We start from the raw sequence: 24,419 nt of genomic DNA, 5'->3' as shown, positions 1-24,419 counted from the left end.
GAAAACTGAAACACTTACTTCTGGGTTTTCGGCATGTGGGAACCAAGGTGTTTGAGTACCAAGGAATTTGAGAACCAAGGTACCACTGTGTATGTCATGCCTTGTACCTGAGGGGAATACGTTTGGGTTTTTTTAAAATCAGAAGAAAATATACCTGACAGTTCAGAAGACTAAACAGCCACTTTCAGCTGAGCAATGCACTGAATAGGTAGATTATGTAAGATATCCTGCCTGAGTGCTTGAATTGGGGCACTTTTACAGCTAAAATGTTGTTAGATTAAAAAAAAAGAAAAAAGAAATCAGCTCTTAAGATTCATTAGCTGCTTTCAAGATTGTCCTGGGGGCACTTACACTCATTATTCTGGCATAAAACAAGTGAAGGATTTCTTTTTAAAAAATATTGTTCAATCTATTTGGAATCCCTGGAGCTGGTGGTTTTACATTTTTGTGGCTTGAGACAATAACAGTAGCAATTAGTTCACATTGACTTATATTTTATGGTTCCTTCCTTCCCTTTGCAGAATTGGAATCCTGTTAGATTAACTTCCCCATGACTGCAGTATAATCATAATGAGCTTTTGAAAATCATGAATGAAAACAGAAGCACAACGAATCACTGACTACTACTAATGAAGATAAATCAGACCCTTTGTTATCAACCATTTTTGTCATGTTTGACCCTTTGCATGAAGATAAATTGCCATCCTCGTGCCTTTGATCACAGCAGAGTTGTCTCCAATTGAGACTTTGCTTGAGCAGACAAAACTAGCGGAAGAACTATGCAAGAAACAGAAATCAAACTCTTCTTTTTCCCCCCATTCTAGGCGATGGTCAGAAGTTGATTCTATGATACATGGAAGATCAGCTAAATGGAATATGATTCAACAAGTAGCTGAATCTAGTCAGTCACTCTTATTTTGCAGATTGCATACATCTCCTTCACCATGAAGTCCTAGGGCGGGTTCCAACAATGCAACCTACAGTTTTAAAAACAGACATTACAGTTAAAGTTAGAAATACCAGTAAAACCGTAATTGTATTACAAATTGGTAATGTTATAATGAGGCCATTATTGGATTGTAACTGAAAACTAATAAAAATTATTAACAAACCATTGCAGATGGAACAGAACAGTAGAAATTCAACAAAAGAGGGGAGTCCCACAAAAAATACCATTAACTTTTGATGGCCAGTGTAAAGAGGTCTTTTGTATATGGCAAATAATATTTGAGGTAATATTTCAAATACATCTCTGAGAGTGTGTGGCATTGGTGCTGGGGTCTGCATATTGTTGGTAGGTGGGCCCACTCCTGCAGCTGTTATGGGTGGGGCTATGAATTACATATGTTTTTGTATGAACATTTCAGTATTATAATGTGTTAATGTTTTTAAATACTTTGTAAATAGCCTGCATACCTTTGTGTAAAAAGTAACTCACAAATCTAACAACAACACACAACTTTCTGTATGGATAGTGGCTGTTATTGCAGTACCACCTAGTCTTAATGCACAGCTTCAGTTCAGGATTTTGTCCTCTCTGCCTTGGGCTTTTGGATCAAAGCTAGCTAGTTTATTCCGTTATTTCATCCCACTCACTTGGCACGACTTTCTCTTGTTTACATTGTTTTCTTGCCGCTATATTATGTCAGGATGTAAACCAGGGGTCAGCAACCTTTTTCAGCTGTGGGCCGGTCCACTGTCCCTCGGACCATGTGGGGGGCCGGACTATATTTTGAAAAAAAATATGAACGAATTCCTATGCCCCACAAATAACCCAGAGATGCATTTTAAATAAAAGCACACATTCTACTCATGTAAAAACATGCTGATTCCCGGAGCGTCTGCGGGCCGGATTGAGAAGGTGATTGGGCCGCATCCGGCCCCTGGGCCTTAGGTTGCCTACCCCTGATCTAAACTCTCCCTTGGCCCATATGTAAATTTTAAACTACCTAATGACTAATCCCCCCAAACCAGCCGACTTTTTCACAGCAGCAGGCAATCTGTTCCATTTACAGACTTCTACTTCCAAAAAGGAGGAAAGAAAAAGGAATGTCCCTTCTTTGGAGAAAAAAGGCCTGGCCTTTTTGTCAGCTCTAGATTCATCTGCTGGTCCTATTCCAGCCCTGTTAATAAGGCCACAGTTGTGCTTCTGAAGAGTCACATTTGCTCATTCAAGCCACTTATTGACTTCATGGAGAGGACATTCAGTGGTGAAATCACTTGGATGTCTAGGAAAAGGATGGTGACTCTCATTACAAGTATGAGTTATGTTTTAAAAAATCCAAATAGTGAAGCAAGAATTTTGCCTCCTGGCTGCTTGCAAAGATAAAAGAATGTGCCTGGCTATTTAGATTAAAATTATTCCTCCCCCTCAAATAAATTAGTTTGTGACTAATTGCCATTAAAAACATTGCTTTGTTTTTTTCTTTATTATAAGCTGTCCTGATAACAAACAAATAAGCAGCATAAAGCATAATTAAAAAACATATTCATAAGCAGCGAACTATCAGAAAAAATATTATAGGCTTCTTTGTATGAAAGGTTCTTAAGAGCTAGTGGGGTGAGGTGGTCAGATGAGATCTGGATTCAAATCTCCAGGCAACTCTGAAGCCCACTAAGTCTGCATCACTAACCAGAGCACCATTTAGGAGATCAGTGTTCCAGGAGGCATGCAATTTGTTCTTTGGATTACCTATGACACTGGTTACTATGAAGCCTATAAGCTACTCAAGAGCAGCCCTTTGAATGAACCTTTTTATGCTGTAGCACAAAGTGTGGTGGGGATGCACTGCTAGCTTGACTTCCCTCCAATTGAGTCACTGCAGCATACTAGGATGGAGAGGGGAAGCAAGGTGGTGGTGAGGTCAGCACAGTGCAAACTCATGGGCAGAAGCCCTGGAGTGGCTCCATCAGCATGTTTGCACCACGTCAACCTCACTGCTGCCTTGCCTGTCCTCTCCATCCTGGTAGGCAGCAATGACTTCAATGGAGGGAGGCCAGGTAAGCAGTGCAGCCTCACCGCAATGTCTGCTACTGATGAATCATGCGTCCCCTTGTATAAACCCCTTATCTTCAGGAAGCAATGGGACGGGGAATCGGATGTTGTTGAAATCCCTCTCCCATCAGTGCCAGCCAGCCGGGGTAATGGATGATGGGAGTTGTAGTCAAACAACATCCAGAGAGCCACAGGTTCCCTCCTGCTTTATAAGCCCTCAATCTTGTTTTGGATTGTGGTGGATGTCTTTGCTATTGTAGTTCAAACCCTGCAATGCCTAGTACCCCAGAGTCATCTGTCTGAGCTGACCTAATCAAGCACAAATCTCTTCTTGAATACGTTTTAAGAAATATAATTGGCTTATCACCACAGAATCAAAAGGGTGCCTGCTCATTCATTAAGATCATCCTCAGAGGCTGATTCCTCTGCCTTCAAAGTTTGGCAGGCTGATTTGCAGGAGGGCCTTTTCTGACTGTGGAGCCCCCTCACTAGAGATCTTTCCCTGACAAACCGAAATTCAGGTGCATGATTAAAACCGGTGGGCTTTTCATTAACAGCAATGTTAGGGTTTAATTGGTTCCATTGCTGTTGTACTGTTTCACAAATTGTAATAATGTATTGGTTCTTACGATTTAATTGTTGTTATTCTGAGTTTAGGTTGTTAGGGAATACTGGGAATGAATGCATGAATAATATTTCACATGCGCGATGGAACTTTCTTCCCTCTCCTTTCACTGCATACCCCCAATTCTGTTCTGGGGTTACCATGACCCATTGGAACAGATGGGGGGGCAGGAGCACATGGAGAATGTGAGCCGAGGAGAGGAAGGGTTCCATTGTGCAAGCAGAAGTCCTGTGCCAGTCAGCTTCGATGGATATAACCAACCATTTTTTATCTCAGTCAGATCCTTCTACATCGGCTTAAGAACTGCTAAAATTTCATTTAAGGCACTGGGATTCTGACCAGTTCCAGCCCCCCTCACTGACTTTTTAGGCTCAGCCCTTGATTGTGTAGCTTGAAGTAGCTCCCCCTCATCCCTTATTTCTGGTATTCACAATTAACCATCTTCAATATTAGGATAAAGTAAAGTAGCAAATAAAATATTTACCTAATTAGCAAAGTTTTTTGCTTGCACACTCCGGAAATATAGTTGTCCAGAAGATAATCAGCAGAGACCAGAGAGGAGAATCAATGTTCACAGCTCCATCTACAGATTGGAAGTGCTGGGTCTTGTCATCTGGGCAGCCCAAGACTTTGATACACACGGTGCAGGTTTGCGCCCCACAGAGGTCACTTTGGTGATGCTAACACAGCAGTTTGACTTCACCCCTGAAGGCACACTCCATTGTTTCTCATGGCAGATGATGTCAACAATAATCCTGAAGCCCTGTCCAACGTATTCATCCTGATTATTATTTTTTGCAGGGAGATGAGATAAAGTTGGTTATTTAAAAGGCATTCTCTCAGATTTGTTTGTGGGGAGGTTAGATCTTGTTGTATCAAAGCAAGCGTGATCCTACACTTCCCAGTGGATTTCTCCATTGCTCTTATTACTATAATTATTATTATTCAGATGGTGCTAAAATGTTTGTTGTTTCTCATCCATAAAATACCTAACTCTATTTTTAAAAATAGGAAGAAATAACAGGATAGAAGAAAAAGTCAGACTAAACTTCTGAATCAGAAAGGGAAAGGAAAGGAAACATAGCCTTTTATGAATCTCTCTTCCTCCCACCCTTCCTAGTCAGAGCTTTATAAGAAAATTGAGAAATTCAGGTAATCAAGTTGTACTAAAGAAACATCCAGTTAAATTTGCTTTCTGTATCTCTGTAAATGAGGATTCAAGGAGAATTGTTTTCAATGCATTTTCACAACCGGTTGCCTCCAAAAACTATTTAGTCCTATGCAACATTCACCATTAAGGGAGAAAATTATCTGGTGCCTGGATGCAGAATTAACAAAAAATGGATGTTTTCTGGCTGTTGTCATCTTGCTGGGTACATTAAAAACAACAACAAAACCTAGCTCTTGGGAAGCGGCTGACTTATAGCAATGTAAGAGATGCTATTCTGGGCTATAGCCACTAGCAAGTGCTCTTGAATAGTTTTTCAAGCCACAGAGTCCTTGAACCCCCCCATGAAGTGAGAAGCCGGAATCTCTGGTTTTAATTTGTTAGGAGAAGCAGAAAGAATGTGATTTATAATGGAGGGGAGAGCTTTGTTGCCACCAAAACAGAGAGAGGACACAACCAACCAGGACTTTGCCAGCTCTTTGGTAGGAACGGGAGCAGAGCAGGGGGCTTGTTGTTCACACAGCTTTTGCTTGTGCAAGAGAACTTCCCAACATATTGTTCACACGACATTGTCGGGAAAGCCATTCAAGAAGCAAGTGACACAACCTCATGGCAATACAAAGAAGGAAAAATAATCACCTTTCTTCTTCTTCTTCAAAATATTGTTGATACTATTGGCTTCAGAACACTCGAAATAATCTCTTCTGACAGCCTTGCTTCAAATTACCTTCATCGGTTTCGCATCAGTTCATAACACAAAATGGGAAAACATATTTGCATGTGCCATTAATGTTCTTTCTTTTATGGTTTCTTAGCAATGGCTGGTGCTTGAAACTTTCAACCCAAGCTGCAACCTTGTCAGGTTTCATATTCATCCTGTGGGGCCACTGACCCTAATAACTTTTTTTTGCTTTGTGCTTCCTGGAGTGGGTTCATAGAAGCTGAATAAGTGTTTTCAGATATGGCCTAAGTGCTATCAGCATACCCATTGCACTGTGTGTGGCTATGAAATTGCCCTGTCAGTTGTATTTATTATAAAGGTCAAACCAGCCATGTCTTCAAAACCCAGTTCTGCCCCTATAAAGTGGAGAGTTGATGTTCGGAGGTGATAGGTATAATTTAAAAAGCAAAGGGGGCATGTGAGTGAAGAGCAAGATGGTTTGCAATGGTAAATTTTGAAATGTGTCTGTCAAACCTACTTATGTGCGTATATAACCAAAGAACAGCAGTACATAGCATAATACCCAATTTATTCTGATTAGAATAGTGAGTTGGCACAACTTTGGCTGGGGTAACCAAGTTTCATATTTCTGATCAACCATGAAGCATCCTGTGTGACATCGGCTCAGTCACTGCCTAAGCCTACCTAACAAAGGGATCCTGTGCCAGGCCAGACCTGTCCTCCAGTCCCTCAAACTCACACCATTGGCAAATATCACTCCAACATCATAATGTCACCACTCCTCCTATATTCCTCTGCATACCTGCTCCATTGCTGGTGGGGAGTGGTGAATGTTCCTCCCTTCCCTGCTTTATCTCCTTGTAGTTGTTTGGTCTGGGCACTTTTCACCTGATAGGCTCACTAGTACCTGAGTACACACTCTCTCTCTCTCTCTCTCTCTCTCTCTCTCTCTCTCTCTTGTCTATTCTGACTGGCAGTGGCTCCACAAGATATCAGGTAGAAAGAAACCCTTTGGATCACCTGCTGCCTCATCTTGTTCAACTGGAGGAGCTGGAAATTGGACCTGGGACCTTATGCACTCAAGGCAGGTGTACTGCCAAACAGAGCAAATCCATCAAGAATTAGTGCTACGTCGATAATCCCCTCTGGGTGGCTGGCACTGGCATGTCAACAACTTACTTGGATCTCCCACTACCACCACCATGTGTAACAACAACAACAACAATTTTATTATTTATACCCCACCCATCCGGCTGGGTTTCCTCAGCCACTCTGGCAGCTCCCAACAGAATATTAAAAACACGATAAAACATCAAACATTAAAAACTTCCCTTTCAGATATCTTCTAAAAATTGGATAGTTGTTTATTTCCTTGACATCTGATGGGAGGGCATTCCACAGGGTGGGCACCACTACTGCGAAGGCCCTCTGCCTGGTTCCCTGTAACCTAACTTCTTGCAGTGAGGGAACCACCAGAAGGCCCTCGGAGCTGGACCTTAGTGTCTGGGCTGAACGATGTGGGTGGAGACGCTCCCTTAATATGCTGCCAAAGTAGTGTGGGCAAAGTGGACCCATGCTGCTTAGAGGAACATCTAAAATGGAAAACATCTACGTGCCTAATGCTCTAATCCTTAGCCCAGTTTATGTCAGTAAATAGTATCTTTAGAACGTAAGCCTTATAGAAAAGAATGGAACTAACAGTGATCTCCCACATGCTTTCTAGGAAGTAATTCCCAATGCGTTCAATCATATACATTCCCACATCAGCAGGTATAGGGTTGCATTGCAATTAGCACTGTTAAATCCTTATCCAACTGATTTCGGTAGCTGGTGTCCAGTTATACCTATCTATCCCAGTATTCTCAGGCACCCCTAGTTTAGGATTTGGGTGAGAGGAAAGGACTAGCTTCATTCCAGCCATTTACTAGCTATTAAGGCACTGTGGGTTAAACCACAGAGCCTAGGGCTTGCCGATCAGAAGGTTGGTGGTTCGAATCCCCACGACAGGGTGAGCTCCCATTGCTCGGTCCCTGCTCCTGCCAACCTAGCAGTTCGAAAGCACGAAGTGCAAGTAGATAAATAGGTACTGCTCTGGTGGGAAGGTAAATGGCGTTTCCGTGCGCTGCTCTGGTTCGCCAGAAGTGGCTTAGTCATGCTGGCCACATGACCCGGAAACTGTACGCCGGCTCCCTCGGCCAATAAAGCGAGATGAGCGCTGCAACCCAGAGTCGTCCATGACTGGACCTAATGGTCAGGGATCCCTTTAACTTCACCTAACACCATAATTTAAATCCCTAAACCTTAACAAACAGTCTCTTCCCCCCCCCCACTCTTGCCTCTTATTGTAATTAATTTTATGACCTTCTTAGAAAGGGGAGACCACTACATTTTATGCTACGCTGCACAAGCAATTGAAAGTTGCATATAAAGAGAAGGGGGGTGGGAGGGAGAGAAAAGACCAGCACCAAATGTTTAGCAGGTTTTTTATTCTATTTGAAATGAGCAATCTATTTAAATCAATTATCAGCTTAAAATGAGCAGCCTGATCTAATTAGTCAGAGCCCCTGGAGGGGTTAATGAATGAAAGGGAGGTCCTGGGCAGATGTGCTGTCCCCCAGGATAGCTTTCTACTGACCACAATGAATCAGAATCCCTCAAGGATGGCTAGAGCGTTCAGGCACAATTGCTGAAAACAAGGAGAGCCAAGCTACCCAGTGCAGAGGAAGAAGAAGGCAAAAGGGGGGGGGGGCTTAGCTTCAGTAATGCACACGCTGCCCAGAAGTGAAAACCAAGAGGGAAATGATTGCACAGGAAACATTTACAGTTTCCTCAGAAAGCCTTAAGAAAATAAAAAAAATAAAATGCCAATATGATGGCACAGCAGAACTAATATTTAATCATCCAGAAAAAATATAGAAACATTGCTACTTCTGCTCATTTTGCAAAAGTGACCCTCCCTTATTCTAAGGACCCAAGAAGAGCACTGCCAAATCAGACCAAAGACCTCTCTAGCCAAACGTTTTGTTCTCACAGTGGCCAACGAGATGCCCATAAGAAACCCACAAGCATTGGATTCCCCAGCAACTGTTACTGCCACCAAGACTGAAGGTTCGTACAGTGGGACCTCGGTTTAAGAACAGCCCTGTTTACGAACTATTCGGCTGACGAACTCCGCAAAACCAGAAGTAGTTTGCGAACTTTACCTCTGTCTAAGAACGGAATCCGAATGGTGGAAGGGCAACAGCGGCAGGAGGCCTCATTAGGGAAAGCGCAACTTGGTTTAAGAATGGATTCGGTTTAAGAATGGACTTGCAGAATGGATTAAGTTTGTAAACTGAGGTACCACTGTACTATGTAGCCATCGGTAACCTTTTCTACCATGCGTTGCTTCCCCTTTTAGAGCCATCTGGGCTGGTTGCTTTTACTACATCTCGTATCAGTGAATCCCATAGTTTGACTACAGTGGTACCTCGGGTTACAGACGCTTCAAGTTATAGACGCTTCAGGTTACAGACTCTGCTAGCCCAGAAATATTACCTCAGGTTAAGAACTTTGCTTCAGGATGAGAACAGAAATTGTGCAGTGGCGGCGCGGCAGCAGCAGGAGGCCCCATTAGCTAAAGTGGTGCTTCAGGTTAAGAACAGTTTAACCTGTTTGACCTCCGGAACGAATTAAGTTCTTAACCCGAGGTACCACTGTACTCACTTTGTTACGTGGTTTTGTTAGTCCTGAATCTTCCAACGTTCAGCTTCATTGGATGACCCTGAGTCCTAGTATTATGACAAGCAGTTTCTCCACACTGTGTGGGATTTTATACAACATCAGCATGCCTCCACTTTTGTCTGAACTAGAAAGCCCCAAATACTATACATATATATCTCCAATATGAGCTATAGCTTCAGCAGCACTCATGGTGAGGAAAACCTTGTGCCTAGCCCATTAGATTTAGTGAAACCAGGAATGAAACGATGCTGGTATTTCTGACACTGGATTTGGGTTGTGAGCATCATCCGTAGCAGGGCAGACCAAATACAGAGGGAGTCGTTTTCTCCCTATATAAATACCAACCCAAGTGTCAAGGAAATCTAACCTGTGGTTGTTTACACATAATAGCAGGCAAAATTAAGGCTTATTGATTTCAAATGGAGAGATTTAACCCTCCGTCGACCGTTGAGGTCCTAGCAGCATGGGGGGGGGGGAATCACAATACATTTTGTGTCAGTCTTCCAAAACTCTCTGCTCAACCATGTCACTCAACCACAATAAGAGGTGAATTGTCATGTGGCATCTCAGGACAATCCTCCTTACTCTTAGTGAAGAAAATAACTTTTTATGTCAAGTCTACCTTTATTAGAAATAGCGTAGAAAGTGGAAAAAAAACCAAAATGTTGTCTAGATAAATCACTCACTTCTCTTAATGCAACCACAAACAATATTAGAGCTCAATAGTATCCCCAGTTAAGAAACTTGTGACCCAGCATAACTGCTCCCCTGCATCATAGCTATTTTTATGTTTTTTGCACAAATCCTGGCATTTGGGGGGTCACTAGGAGCCTAATTGCATCTGCAGATGTTTGGCTAGGATGAGGCTACACTTAAAGGCGTAACTCAGCCAAGGACCTTTAGATAACCACTTTCCCCCAGGACCTGAAGATGGGCCCCCCAGTATGGAGTTGAGTGAACCCTGCGTTGTGTATAGAGATGTAGCCATCTTGCCTCTGACATGAAGAAAACCAGTAGGGTCTTCCAGTGTTGACAGCAAAAAACGGTGATGCCACTTCTGTAATCAGTCCATTAATAGAAAATTGCAGCAACCATTTGCGCCACATAACCATGCTGTGAAATGGGATGATTGTGTACCGGCTGCTCAGGTAGGCTGTGCTATGGTGGTGTTGCTTTTAGAACTTTGCAGCTAATGATGATCTCATTATCATACTTGTGCATTGGTGAAGGAAGGCACACGACTGGGGTTGATCATCATGTGAGCTGCGCACAGGTGGGCTGAAGCGAGCTGCTGACCAGTCCTGTGGAGCCTCCTTTTATTGAGACAAATATGCAAGCCAGGCAGATACATTTTGGGCTGTGACCTTTAGACATCTTCCGTCCTGAGATCGAGGGGTAGTACAAAGTTATTTTGGCACCTGTTTCCACAGCATCATTTCCCCCTTGCACAGTGTATGACGAAGGAGACAAAAGGTCTTAGGGACAAAGGTTACAGACAGGACACCGCCGACTACTGAGACCGCAAAAGGTTAGACAGAGGGAACGATGTTCTAACAGCCGTGGCTTGTCTGAGGGGGGGGTGTACCCCGCACCACAGGGTCATGCGTGCAGGCAGACTGTGGCTGCCTGCTGGTGGGGAGTGTGCTCCCTCCGGACACCACTCCCCGCTCCACGATATGCCTACACATTGGTTTCACAACAGTTGCACAACTATAACAATGTGATAATCATGAGGTAAGGATGTATGCTGGGATGCGGGTGGCGCTGTGGTCTAAACCACAGAGCCTAGGGCTTGCTGATCAGAAGGCCGGCAGTTCGAAATCTCAGCAACAGGGTGAGCTCCCATTGTTTGGTGCCAGCTCCTGCCCACCTAGCAGTTCAAAAGCACATCAAGTGCAAGTAGATAAATAGGTACCGCTCTGGCGGGAAGTTAAACAGTGTTTCCGTGCACTGCTCTGCTTTGCCAGAAGTGGTTTAGTCATGCTGGGCACATGACCCGGAAGATGTCTGCGGACAAACGCTGGGTCCCTCGGCCTATAGAGCAAGTCATCCACGACTGGACCTAATAGTCAGGGGTACCTCTACCTTTACCTAAGGATGTATGCTAAAGGCAGATTCTTTTAACCTTAAAAAAAGACCTCTCTGGGGTCAGTTAAATCCTACTTACGGTACTATTTGTGTAGATTTTGGAATTTTGATTGCAGGGTATTGTTGACCCTTATAACTTCTGTGCAACTGTATTGTTTTATTGGGAAAGGGAAGGTCTCGAGAAAGCCATTAGTTCTTTATTTTATTTACAAATCCTTAACGATAAGTATCCTTAACAATTTCCAAGTGGTATTTTATTTTCATGGCTTGGTGCATTGCACCCTTGCACTAGATTGCTACAGTCTTTCCCCCCCTTCTACTGGCAGATGGTTATGCATGTGCTTATCTGTCTCCCATAGAAAGAATGGAACTTCAGTTGGATCAAACTCAGTGTCTTTTGTTCTTAAATAAGTAGCTCAGGAGGACAGCACATTACAAATACAAAATCGGAGAAAGTAATGCCGTTAAGGTCAGAAGGCTGAAAGTAATATTTTCCATCTATCTGTTTGTCTATTCTACCCATCTTTACAAAGGAACCCAGGGCCACAAATGCTAAAGGGTAAAGCAATACGATTAAAAATGAAATAGAAACATCTTAAGCCATTTTAAAACAATTAAAAATAGCTAAAACTTTTTTTAAAAAAATGAAGAGCACCTAAAATCATTTAGAAAATAATAATATGACCTTCTATATTTCATGTTTGCCAGGAATAGTATCCTTTGGCCAAGAAATGCCTGAACAAACAGGAATGCTTTAAAGTTCCTCCTGAAAGTTAACAATGAAGGAGACAGGGAGGGTATTCTTCCCCAAAAAGGCCCTGGCATGGGTTACCACCAATAGGTCATTGGCCAGCGATGGCACCACCAACAGGTTCCCCTTTGCAAATTGTAGGGCCTGGCATGGTTGATATTGGGAGAAGCACTCAGTTTTAATGTTCGCCCCTTCCATCCCACTCAGCCTGCTAATTCCCATAGTTTCTTATTGCTCCTCTGGCAGTGTGCACATCTGTACTTTAAGGCATGACAGCACAGGGATCTAAATGTCGAATTTTGCATAAATGTTGCCGCCACTGATGGAAATAAGTGCGATGTTTCTAAAATTCCACGTTCTAGTTTTCATATCCATTTGCTTGTGGAGTCCTGGGGACCCAACTTGCATCCCTGCCTTTCAAGCAGGCTGTCCTCATTGTCAGAATCCAGGCAGGCACACAAAGGCTCTTAGCTACAAAGTACATGTGATGTCGGAATGGGGAGGCCGTTTGCTGAATGCTCCCATGCTTAATAAGTACATTTAATGAGTGACTTCCATGCTTAAAGGTATAAAGCTCTCCTACTGCTAAGGCATCGTTTCAAGTTGTTTGAGCCGGTGCTATAAGATAAAATGGAATCACAGTTAAAATAAAACCCGATCTACAGCTGCTTCACCAGCTATAGCCCATTAACTAGGAAACTGTTACACTGTTTTGGTTCAAAGAACTGTCACACATGCACATACATATACACTCATGCGTGCGTGCACACATAGAGCAAACAGGCAAAATCGCCATCTTCTAAATCTCAAATGCAAGAAGGCCAAGCAAGTGCAGCAAAGGATATATAAAAATGATAAGGCATTAAAGAATCTACTTTCAAGCTCTTCCTCTCTCTCTCTCTCTCTCCGTCTGAAGGAAACAAGTGACTTCTGGCATTGCAGTCAGAACTGACTGAAATTTCAAGGCTGTAAACTCTGTTGTTCTTTTTAAAAAGCAAACAAAACAAGCCACTTTAATAGGGAAAGGGGCCATAGCTCAGTGGTAGAGTGTTGCCTTAGCCTGCGGGAGGCCCCAGGTTATATCCTCAGCATTTCCAAGTAGGGCTGAGAACCCTGTCTGAAACCCTGGCAAGCTGCTGCATCAGCGGTGGCAGACTTGGGCAGACCCTCCAGGTGTCCCTATTTTACAGGGGCAGTCCCAGATTTTCAGAAGCCATTCCAATTTCTGATTTGATCCCGGAATGTCCTGACTTTCCTTAGGACTTCCCTATTTTCATCAGAGAAATGTTAGAGGGTATGGAGTTATATGACACCCCCCCTCAAGCCATCTGAAGGCAGCCCTGTATAGGGAAGCTTTTAAAATGTTTAATGTTTTATTATGTTTTTATATATGTTGTAATCATAAAGAAGGCTGATGGCCGAAGAATTGATGCTTTTGAATTCTGGTGCTGGAGGAGACTCTTGAGAGTCCCATGGACTGCAAGAAGATCAAACCTATCCATTCTGAAGGAAATCAGCCCTGAGTGCTCACTGGAAGGACAGATCCTGAAGCTGAGGCTCCAATACTTTGGCCACCTCATGAGAAGAGAAGACTCCCTGGAAAAGACCCTGATGTTGGGAAAGATGGAGGGCACAAGGAGAAGGGGACGACAGAGGACGAGATGGTTGGACAGTGTTCTTGAAGCTACTAACATGAGTTTGACCAAACTGCGGGAGGCAGTGGAAGACAGGAGTGCCTGGCGTGCTCTGGTCCATGGGGTCATGAATATTTGGACACGACTAAACAACTAAACAACAACAGCAATATATTGTAAGCTGCCCAGAGGGGCTGGGGCAAACTAGCCTCAGGGGTATAAATAGTAGTAGTAGTAGTAGTAGTAGGAGGAGGAGGAGGAGAAGAAGAAGAAGAAGAAGAAGAAGAGCAGCAGCAACAACAACAACAACAACAACAACAACAACGGAATAGGATGTCCCTATTTTCATTGGATAAATGTTGGAGGGTATGCTTGGGTACTATGGCACCCTATGCGAGGCCAAAATCCCCCCCCCAGCCCTCATGCCCTCTTCCTGAAGGCACATAAGGAGGTGCCTGGCTTTGGGAAGGGGGCATGAAGGCTCTGACATGGTCCTAGAGCCCTCCCATCTCCTTCCCAAAGCTGGGAAAGTGCTAACAAGGTTTTGGGAAGGACTCTGGGACCCTGCAGAGCCTCACGCCTCCTTCGCAAAGCCTTGCTAACTGGCACCCCTTGGCTCAGTGCCCAGTTTGTATGCACTTAATCCACCCCTGGAATCCGGGTAGGCAATACTGATCAACATGGACCCAAGGACTCAGCATAAGGCAGCTTCCTATATACCCGTGACCAAAAATATCCTGTTGTTAGATATAGTGGAGGTGTTCATTGCTGCTCCCAAAATCTAAAGTGAACCCTCCTACCAGCATTGATTGTCTGACATGATTGCCTTTCATGTTACATGAAAGCTGTTGCATAGTGCAGAACTGGTGGAAGGTGACCTTGTTACCTAAGGGAAAAGAACAGGAGGCAATTGAAACGGATCAGCAACTGGAGATCTTGGGGTGAAATCTGGCTCCCTGGGAAGAACCACCCAAACACAGTTGCCAAGCCAAACGGTGTGGTGTGGATGGAGTTCTCGTGTCTATGGGCACAGACCTTGGTGGAAGCCCACTTTATGAAAGGAGGATCTGATGTGGTCCGTCACCTACATTCCTTCCTCCTCCTGTAAAACTAGAAAATGGAAAGGGCTGTAAGGAGGTGTTGGCATCATATACGCAAGCTGTGAATATCTGAAATGTACTTCTTGTGCTGCTGCAGAGAGCTACTTTCACCTTACGACAGAGTCAGCCACCATTTCCAAAATGGTGCTTGTATCTGACATGCTCTGTTCTTTCCAAAAGAAAGAAACTTGTTTGGGTGGGGAGAGAGTGGTGGGTGGGGAGGAAGACTTGGATTCCCCTGGCCTCCAACCCCTTACCATGGAACTGAAGCTTGATAATCAGTTTCACCACGGGTTATTACAATTATTTATTCAATTAATCTTCTGAATGTGAGATCCTTCATTAACTAAGCAAAATCTGAGGGCAACAATTACAACTTTGGCTAACTAAAAGCTCTGTTACTTACATATTAAGTGTTTTAACTATACCAATATTGCAGCTTGATCATTTTTAAACATAATTACCTCTTTTATTATACTTCGATTAGATTAAAATTAATGCATTATTAAGCCATGATATGTTTTACCATCTAGACCTCTGTATGGGCTCAGATAGGGAAAGCTCCCTTTCTTTTCTCCCTCTTTCTAAGTTAATTAAATTCCCTTTAATTATAATTTACTAAAAAGCTCCACTTTTACCACTATTATGCCTTTTGAACTTTGAAATTCGAGAGAATAAAGAGAGGTGGGGGAGAAAGCCTCTTAAAATGGTCTTTTGCAGGAGAACTGAACTGTCAGCGAATTCAGGCAAAATTAATTATTTCAGCTTGATAAACCTTTTCATCTATTTGACTCCTTATACAGAAAAGCCAATTAATAATGTCAAACATGCTTTGCCTCTAGGGACCAGCAAGTTCTAATGAGTCTGTTTACTGTAGAGTGGCTAGCGGAATGAGCCTCGTGTAGAAATTTTCTAATCGCGCCACACCTGTCAAGCACACTCTCATTATCTGTGTACCAAGGGCAAACCTCATTTTGTCAGGAGTGGTTTTCGAAGAACTAACAACTGCCTGGGGAAGCATACAGGACTGTCGGCCACTAGATGAGTCACTTAATTACCAATCAGAGCAGTGGAAGTGAATTCTTAATGTCCTTTAATACCAACCCTGCTCGTCTCTACTCTCTGCACCTTCCGCCGTATCAGAAGATCCAAACTCAAGAAGCGTTCTGTTTTCTCAGGAAGCAGGGGTCCCGCTTCCACTTTTGCAATCGGTGATGATTGATGATGTTATGTAGGGGACAGCTATTAATCAAACGCTCATTAGAATGCAAGGAGACTCCTTGGCCAATCTGGTTGCTGGCTTCCGAATCTGATTACTGGCTGATAATCCTGCAACTCTGCTGGACTGCAATGACAATGTTTTTCTGGTGTGACCTCAAGGGACCTCATGTCCCCTCACTTCCTCTCCAATTTGCATAGGTTGAACCAATCTGCATACAACCCGGACAGTTTCGTATAAACAAAGGGTAATCCTGGATTAAGCAGTCACAGAAATGGCTTGTGTTCTGAAAGTATCTAATTTTCGCCGTTGTCCCTTGAGATCAATATTATTATCTCTGTTTTCCAGATATGGAAATAAAGACAAACTGCAGGCTTGTCTCCTGAATAAACTGTCTATCTCCTCCCGCTCTCCTGCCCCACAACTATGAGGGCTGCATGGCTATACATTGACATAGTTTGGCACTATGAATTAATAAGGTACAGGAACATGTCACCTTCACTGTATCTTTTTTCACTTATGTGTCTCATCTGCTTCTTTGAAGAGCCTAAGGCAGGTCAGGTCAACAGGGCTTTCCTCATCAGAGCAGCACAGAGGGCTCTTGAAACCTCCCTCCTCCTTGGTAAGCACTGAGCCCCTACTGCCTCAAGGTGGCCAGCGGAAGCTGCACTGAGCTGTCTGCCTTCATGTCTGCCACCCACGTCTGTTGAGTTTATAGCTGGAATGTGGAATTTACAGATTATATGCATCTGATACAGTCATTTTCTGCATCTTACTATCTTCTCCAACAGTGGCTTTCTAGTACACCAGGCCACCCATGCTCAAGACCTTCAAGTATATATCTAAAGCAGCTGCCCGGGAGAGGGGAATGCATTATGTTGAACTGTCTGTCTATTTCTCTCTCCCTGGCGGAGATGCTACTCATAACTCCTGCTCAATGCCATTTCGATCACAAGAGAAAGCTGTGAAGTGACTAAAATCCCACAGTCCTGCTTATCTCTGCAACCAAACAAAGAGACCAAAGCAATGGGCCAAGCAGATACTGTTGCCCATTTCAGACATGTGCATGCCATATGGGCGAAAGAGGTCTGAACTTTCAAACCTGATAAAGGGGTGGTGGATCTCACAGCCACCCCAGGAAACCACAAATCATGCCATAACTTTGCTAACTTGCCATTGACTTATGTCTATGTTACAGAGGTTTCAAGCACCCCTCCACTGATGGTGCCGCAGCCATGATGACCAGACAATGGGCATAAAAGAGTGCTCATTCACTAGGCAGGTGGGGTGTCTTTTGGTGGCTGGCTCCAAGTCAATGCCCTTGCAGGAACACATTCTTGCCCAGGTGTATGGTCAATAGATCTGGCGTTTCAGTGTCTACACACTATAGCAATTATGTTCAGAAGAGCGTGGAAGTGGGGAGAGTGCTGTAGCAAGTCCTGTCTCCACTCTTGCACGGTCCCTTCTTGTTTTCAGACCTCCGTGAGCTGGAGACCTCCTTGAGTTCAAGTTGCACTCAGGTCCTGCTTGTGGGTTTACTATGAGAAGAGGATGCTGGACTAGATCCAGCAGGCTCTTCTTATAGAAGGTCACATTCTGAGGCAGGGAGACTTTTGCATACACAGTTTAGAATGCTGCATAATCATGGTACTCAACTGCATGGGCAGCCTACAGGAAGTTCTCCCCCCCCCAAAAAAAAATTTGACTTCCAGCTTATGGATGGATGGGGAAAAAAGGAGAAGGGAGGAGGTGGTGATTGACAGTCCACCCCTGCTTTCTGTCACATGGTTGCCATTGCACAGATGCTGAACAGGGCAAGTGTAACCATGAAGAACTGCTGGTGGAAGATAGAAATTGGTGTACTGACTGTTGATGCTGCAGAAGAACTCAGGCTTCTTTACTCTGCCAGCACTTCATTTCAATGGAGCTGGTGCAGGAGAAGTTCTTGGTAGATTGTGGCTTCGAAGAACTCTCTCTCTCTTAAAAAACCCCCATAATGATTGCTTAAGCACGCATCACTGCACAGAATGTAATTCCTAAGACTAACTCTTTCTATTCACAAAATATTTTTATTATTATTATTCAGGCACTGAATATCAAAATGTGCCTAGTATCTTATCCTTTCTCAAAAATGTAGCAGAGCCTTATCTTTTTTAATTTTCTGAGGAGCCACTGTGACATGCTCATGCACTACAGCTTCATTTTCAATTACTGGAGGGGAAGGGAGGGGAGGGGGGAGGAACCTTGATTTCAGAAAGCAGGTGAGCAGTAGCCTGAGCCTTCTCCTTCCAGTCCAGGGATTGCAAGTACTGGGGAAATAATAGCAGGCCGCCATCTCCAAGGCTTGTGGTACCTGAACTAGGGTCACATCTTTTGGTCTCATCTCACTCATGCGACAAAGAAGACATCTAGGCTATGCCCTAGATGTGTATATCCAATTTTAGGACCAATAACTGATTCATTACAGGATTATTTCTATTTGGGATGATGCAGCAATTATTAGCCACAAAAGAGTCTCACTGAACATAATGGGATGAACTGTGGAGAACTGGCTTGTTTGGGGGTGGGGCCTACTGAATTTTATTTTTCAGCCACCCATGACTTTTACCAAATGTAGAAATGCTCTTGCTCGTGTGTAAGCATGCTAGTAGCTACCCGATCAGGAATGTCGCTTTCCTATTTTCAACCAAATTCTGAAAACTTAAGTTCACAATAGGGCAAGGGTGAGAAACCTTAGACTTGGGGGCTCAGTGCAGGCTTTCAGACTTCACTATGTGGCCCTCAGGATTATTTCCAGGCAACATGTCCTCCATAGCCACCCCCCTCTCATCAAGCCACACCTTTCACTGGCTCTCCTTCTGTGAGTGTTTTTGCCTGGTGGGACTGCATCTTTGAACTCTGATAATGCCTCTTGCTTGTCTGTATGGAAGAAGGAGAGAGGTTGCGTGAATGTGTGTAGAAACTAGCCTACCATTACATTTGGTGTTCCTACCATTACATTACATTACATGCTCCATCCAGCTTTGTCTCTGGCCATGCCTCTCATTGGCATGAGGCTCCCCCACCCCCAAAGGGAATGCAACCCTCATGCTGAAAAGATAAGCACTGAATCAAAACTGAAACAGAGAGCAACATGGAGGACACCAGTGCAGGAGATCTGGAGCCTTCAATGTAAGAATGTGCCTCTTCCCAAGTCAAACGATTTAGTCATCTAGCACTTACTGTACTTAGGTAGGTAACAATGCTCTAGAATCTCATGCAGAGGCCTGTTGTATAATCTGTGACATGATCCTTTTTTTAACTGGAGATGCCAGGAACTAAAACTGGGGACATGTCTCACATCCTGGGACCTCAAGATATTAAAGAATGGCACATTTGTTCAGATTGTGTTGAGCTAAAGACAAACTATATGAGCTGCCAGACCATCTGTTTTTATTTTGTCCCAGTTCCATTTGGGGAGGCTGTGCCTGTGCCTCCTTCCCAGCCCCCTTTTCACTCATATGCAAACACATGTTCATTGCTGACTCATTCAAGGGATCCAGGCTCTTATACGGAATCATTCTGAAAAAGAGTAGCCCCTCCATGTTTGCAAGGTGGTGCTTGTCTCATTGTGGGTTTTTTCCAGTCTCATGTAGGACTCCACATTCCATTTGCACAGCATGCCAAAGTCCCACCAACAGCCCTAAACAACAAAACGTCTAAAAGTCAATGCACATTGTTTTTCATTGTTTTTATTCCCCTTTGCCCTTAAGATGGCAGTCAAGACCTAATAAAAAGGTGCAAATGGGATTCACGAGATTTGCTCCTTGCTTCTGCAGCCTACAAGAACAGAAGAAGAGATCTGGTGGATCACACCAAAGGCCTAACTAGTCCCGTATTTTTGTTCTCATAGAAGCCAGTCAGACGCCTGTAGAAAATCCACAAGCAAGTTATGAGTTCAGTAACACTCATGAGATTTGCAGCAACTGGTATTTGGAGGCATACTGTCTCTGAAAGTGGAGGTAAAATAGCCAGATGTGTGATGAGTAGTCATCAATATCCTTATCCTCTGTGGATGTATCTCAGTTCCTTTTGAAATGGGGTTAAATTGATGGCCATCACTATTTATTATTATTTTATTATTTCCATTCATAGTCTGCTTACTCTCTGGAGATCTTGAAGTGGTACTCCTTTTAGAGAATGAAAGGTAAATATCAACACTCAGTGGGGAGAAAATTGTTTAGCAGAAGGTTGCCAGGTCCCATTGCAGGGGGTGACCTTTAATAGCTCCCCAGCTCTGAAGGAGAATGATGCAGCCATGACTTCTTCTGTTCCTCCTTTCCCATCACCATGAATCCCTCCCTCCCTCCCTCCCACCCTCCCTTCCTGCTGATAGACACAGAATTCTCCTTTGCAATCTGGCAGGCAGGAGAAGCCACAACTGCATTCTCTTTCAGAGCTTCAAAATTGTTAAACAGATAAGATAGTTACGTAGCATAATGTGTAAGCCACATTAGTTACTGAATGGGCCAACAGAGCAATTGGAGCTCTTAAAGTCACAGGCAAATGGAATAGACATGACCTAATGAAAATAAAACAGAATGGATGGAGAGAGATACAATAAGAGCCCAAGGGGAAATACTTAACAGATATGAGCATAGAACAGAATTAAAGAAGGGATTGGCGCATTCAGCTTTGGAACGAACATCTTGGGGAAAATACTATTTTAAGCTTCTGATTGCTGAAGCCTTCCGAAAAGCACCCAAGAACCATTCTGCTGACTTAAATAACAGACCTTGCTCAAGGCCTGGAGTATCTCATTTTAAAGAAATTGACCTCTTTTGAAAACTCATACAGTTATGTGTAGTCAGAGAAATCAACCTGGGGTTGGACAGGTGGACAGGTATTGTCACGTGCAGCTAACATCCCAGTCCTCTGCATGTTTCTTTGGAATGATGGTCCACAGATTTAAATTCAGTCTCTCTGCTGTGGGTAAAACACCTAAAAGTTGCAGTTTAAAAACATCATAATGACCATGCCGTGGTCTATTCCTCTTTCCCTGATTCATAATACTGTGGACTTTTCTTTGCCTTCGACACAATTGTTGGACAGATGGACTTTGGTCCCCTCCAGATTTCATTTCTATTAGGCGTTCATGATGGCACTGAGGTGGAAATCCCACTTTCAGTGCTGAATAGCAGGTGCAACTGCTGGTTTCTGAGAGGGGATTTTAGTGTGATGCACCACAGAAGCATTGGATTGACTCTGTCACTGCACCACAATGGTGTTTAGAAGGCAGGTGACCAATATGACACTACCTTCTCTGCACAACTTACCGCTACTTCAGGGTGGTATGACACTCTAGAAATTTCTAAAAATGAGTCACATTTGAGTATACAAGACACCCTGCTCTAGTTTCAATTTCATTTTTTAAAAAAACCACAACAACAACCCACCACAAACATTTTGTAAAAATAACAGAAGTACTTATGTTTATTTATAAGCCCTTCATAGACAAATATGACTCATAATTGCTGAGGGAAAGGTCAACACATTTCCCCAAAATTGTTTTCAAGATACTGTATACAAAACCTTGAATGAAACCAGAAAAGCTAGTTTTGTACTTGCTTGCTAGGGTCAAGAAGAAGCAGATGAAGCTAAGAGCTTAATGAATGACCAGAGAACTTTGTTGGGGTGTGGGGGAAAGGAAGAGATTTCTAAGTTTTTTTGTTCATGTTTCTGATTATGCAAGGAGCATATGGAAACAGGATAGATATTTCATATGGACCTAGCCTATAAAATCTAAGCTTCTCAATCATTTATCCAGACCTCTTTCTCTCCCCCATCTCTTGATAGAAAAGAGGAGACCTGGGGACATTTCATTCTCTTCTCCTCCTACTTCAAGGTCTTCCTCTCTCTTTCATGTTAACAAAGAGAGAGATTATGTTACCAAACAAGCAGACCCTCCTAATGAGTACAAACTATTGTCAACCGTGCAGATAAAAAATAGACTAAGGTTAAGCAGCTAACTATAGCACATTACCCTTAAGCACGGTAATGACAATTGTGACTTATTAGGAGCACTTACGCAGCAACGTCTGGGCAGCATTTGGGGGATCTGCTGAGCTGATTATTTTTATGGTTTGCAACTGCCCCGCTGCTGCAGTTACTGCCTCTTAATACAAGTCTGATAAATTAGTCTAGGTAGGCAAGAGACGTCTTCTGCCATTCATTACATACAGCGTATAATTCTGTTACTGTTTCCTGATGCTTGTGGGTCACATTTGCCATCCTTGCCCTTCCTTACGACTAGCAAAATTGAATACATTATACAAAATAGCTTTTTTTTTTTAAAGAAACTCCCTCCCTTTTGAAAAAAATAGAAATTGCAAGCACACATACGCACACACTTGCCATGCAGCTGTGTCACACATCAAAACTTTATCTGTATCTCTCTGATCCAAATTGGTACCTTAACCTGGTTATACTTTATATCTTCCACCACTCGCCAGTTAAATGTTTTTATGTCTTGCTCGGTTACAGATGTGCCTTACTGCAGATGTGTCTAGATATAAGGATGTGTCTAGATACAATGATTTTCATTCATTGTGGATTCAATCTATAGTCCCTTGGGAGAGATGTTATAAAAACAAGTCAGAATCTATTACAGTGTTAAGCTGAGGTCGTTTCTTTTTCTTTTTCTTTTTTACTCTATTCTAAGGATACCATAGTGCTGTTTAATTTGATATTTAGTGCATGTCATGGATAGGCTAGGCAGGTGGCCTGGTGGGGAAGACATCTTGGCCCTTGGTTTATTAGCCATTTTCACCTCTGAATGAACAGGGAATGGTAGCACCCGGGTAATAGCCAAGCTTTCTCACCTAGGCTATCAAAATTCATTACGAAGACATGTAAATTCTCTAATTGGTGTAAATCATGCATTTGTCCTTATTTGGAATAATTTATTCCACTTAAAAACAACAACACATTTTGACTATCTATCTCTAATGCTTAATGGCATGTGTAGAATGCCCCTGAAGTTCTTAGAAAGATTAATCATATATGCTTTCTATGGTTATTGTGCATGAATTTATGGGACTGCATTGCACTGCAGGGATTAGGACTAGATGACCCTTTGGGTCCCTCCCAACTCTGTGATTCTACAATTCTATGGTAGAAAATTTACCCCCTCCTAATACTAGGGGAAGTTTATGCCATCATTTATTTGTTGTTTTTTTCAGGAAAGGGATACCAGAAAGTGAGAAATCCCTGCAGTGCTTTCATGGTTGCTTCTGTTTATGAATGCATTCCTAATCTCTATATCGAAGGGTAATAATAGAGGCATTCCCATGGATCATGCTCTGCTCATTTTTAAGTAGAAGGAGTTCTTATGGGATCTCTGTACAATATCCATGATCATGTAAACTCACCTAGCATGCCAAGTGGAGTAGTATGGCAACCGCACACACTGATGCGGATGAGGGGGCTGGGGTGGAATTAGAGGATCCACAATAAGGATCCTTTGAATAAAATAAGCCATTGCATTATGGATCTATTTTCTGCAAAGGACAGAGTATGTCATAACCTAAAATGGGAATGGGACACCTATGGGCTTCTAGCTGAGGTTGAACTGTAACACCCATCATCCCTCTCCAACTGGCATGCTGGCTGGAGCTGGTGAGAGTTGGAGTCACTAAAACACCCAGAGAGTTCCCATTCCTGTGGAGAAAGTGCCTGAAGCTGATATTGCACCAAGGTGACTATTAGCCCTATTCTGGCATTGTCTCTCACTTTTTCTTATTTTGATAACTTCTGAAGATCGTTGAGAGGTAGGTGTGTGTGCATCTGTGTGTGTGTGTGTGTGTGTGTGTGTGTGTGTGTGTGTACTATGTGTCTACATGCAAGAGATAGACCCATAGCTCAAAGGAGGGCACATGGTTTGCATGCCTCCATGCTTAATTTAATAATAATAATAATAATAATAATAATAATAATAATAATAATAATTTATTTATACCCTGCCCAACTGGCAGGGTTTCCCCAGTCACTCTGGGCGGCTTCCAACAAAATATTAAAATACAATAATTCATCAAATATTAAAAGCTTCCCTAAACAGGGCTGCCTTCAGATATCTTCTAAAAATCTGGTAGTTGTTTTTCTCTTTGACATCTGGTGGGAGGGCGGTCCACAGGGCGGGTGCCACTACTGAGAAGGCCCTCTGCCTGGTTCCCTTCTCACAGCGAGGGAACCACCAGAAGGTCTTTGGCACTGGATCTCAGTGTCCGGCAGAACGATGGAGGTGGAGACGCTCCTTCAGGTATACTGGACCGAGGCCGATTAGGGCTTTAAAGGTCAGCACCAACACTTTGAATTGAGCCCGGAAACATACTGGGAGCCAATGTAGGTCTTTCAAGACAGGTGTTATGTGGTCTCGGCGGCCACTCCCAGTCACCAG

Source organism: Podarcis raffonei, chromosome 1 (genome assembly GCF_027172205.1).
Source record: "Podarcis raffonei isolate rPodRaf1 chromosome 1, rPodRaf1.pri, whole genome shotgun sequence".
NCBI classification, from domain to species: Eukaryota; Metazoa; Chordata; class Lepidosauria; order Squamata; family Lacertidae; genus Podarcis; species Podarcis raffonei.
Note: the sequence above shows the minus strand (reverse complement) of the source record.